This window comes from Gastrolobium bilobum, unplaced genomic scaffold, assembly GCF_033153095.1.
Source record: "Gastrolobium bilobum isolate Gb01-03AN ecotype WA unplaced genomic scaffold, APGP_CSIRO_Gbil_v1 utg28160, whole genome shotgun sequence".
Taxonomy (NCBI): Eukaryota; Viridiplantae; Streptophyta; class Magnoliopsida; order Fabales; family Fabaceae; genus Gastrolobium; species Gastrolobium bilobum.
This window is the reverse complement of record NW_026900111.1, coordinates 25,485-27,228: the sequence shown is the minus strand read 5'-3', so window position 1 is coordinate 27,228 and position 1,744 is coordinate 25,485. Positions and strand designations below refer to the sequence as shown.

General features: G+C 37.7%; 1 non-coding gene across 1 annotated transcript; it reads left to right on the top strand.

Moving 5' to 3' along the window:
• The first annotated feature begins 1,478 nt into the window (after positions 1-1,478).
• On the top strand, positions 1,479-1,544 carry LOC133295361 (small nucleolar RNA SNORD2). Its single transcript, XR_009749323.1, has one exon. It is a non-coding gene; the product is annotated as a small nucleolar RNA SNORD2 (small nucleolar RNA).
• The last annotated feature ends 200 nt before the right edge of the window (positions 1,545-1,744 follow it).

Sequence of the window (1,744 nt, the reverse complement as noted above, 5' to 3'; positions counted from 1 at the left end):
AGGCCCATAGTTTCACAAGCCCAAATCTGGTGCAATAAGGAGATCACACTGTCCTATTTTGGTTTTGGATTAGGAGTTGTTGATAAAGAATTTGGGCTGGGTCGAAATATTGACCCAACTGCAGCTTAACCCTAATCTGCTCCTCTTTTTCATGTGCTTGGTCACATATTTGCAATCTTTGCCTCTGTTCACGGCAGGGACACAAACCCATTGCCTCCCTCCTTAGAAAGTTCGAATCTGGTGGTTCTGGAAGTGGCAATGGATGAGCCACCTCCTCCGATGGCAGTACGATTTTCGGCATGTGCGCATTCCTCATATGCTTTCCTTCCCCTTTGTCTTTCATATGAAGATGCATCTCAATTTCAATTGCCTCTTCCACGATTATGTGCTTCTTCTCTTCGATTGTCTTTTTCTTAGCCAACTCTTCCTTCCTCTCCTTTTGATTTTCAATTGCAGCTATGTCTTTCTCTCCCTCATGCTTTATCCTTGTTGAGGTTTCTTTCTCCTCCCTTCCTTCTATGGCTTTTTGATTTTTCAACAAAGATTCTGTTTGTAAATTTACTTACAATTTTTGGAATCGATGATTCTCAATCTTCATATGGTTTTTTGACCATCGACTTCTTAACCATAGGTTGCTTCATTATGGTTTCATTTTTTTGATTTTCTTCTATTGTCTTTGTTTTTGCTTTTTGAATCTCTAATTCTACATCATCATCTAACAAATAAATTTCAAGTAGATACTTACTTACAAATACTTTGGTAAATTTCCACAAGTTCGCATTTGGATTTAGACGATTCCAATGCCTATACCACCAGAGTGCACATCCTCTAAGCCCATTCACAGTTTCTGTCAATTGTTTATCTTCTTCATTTATTCTTTTTTCTTGAAAATGTTGTTCCACAACAATTAGCCATCCCCAAGCGTCTTTCCTTTGCCATTTAATTTTTGAACCATTGTATCAGTATTGTTCAAAGCTACCCGAATCGGATAGCTCTGATATCAATTGATAGGATTCAGCAAAATATCATAGTAAAACACAACTAAACACCAACAAATGGCGTAGAGAACTGGATTTTCTTTGATATATCAATAAGGGAAAGTACAAATTAAAGAGACAATTCAGAAGTAATGGAAGAAGAAAGGAAAAATACAAGAAAAGCTAAAATGTTTTCTAGAGCAATTCGAGAGGCTCCAAAATTTTCTCCCAATCTGGTTTCATAGCCCTAATGTGTCCAAATTCCCAATGCCCCTTTACATGAGCCTTACCCCTAATATATAACAAACTCTCCTAACAGACTTGTACAACGTTCTCACCTAGTCCACATTAGCACCAACTCTCTACTTCTAACAAGCTTATTATCTAGAATATTCTTTTCAATAGCTGAGTCAACAGATAGGGGTTGTATCATATTACAATAACAATCAGCCAAGTAGGCAATTATATGCTGTCTACAGGAGCCCTTGCTACCTAGCCAACAATTGATAAGATGCAATACCATCTACCGGCACTGACTCTAAATGGAGATGGGTTTTTTCATCAGTTACTTCCTACTCTTACGCAGTCCATAAAGGCTTCCAAATCCAAATTCCTCACGCTTAATATGCAACAGTTCCCACAGCAGACCTTTTTTGGTTCTGTTGCGAAATCGGCAACCGTTCGTTTCAAGTAATAAAGTGATAAGTAAATATCGTTCCCTCGAGGATTAATGCACCGAATATTAAATTAAATATTCCCCTTGTATT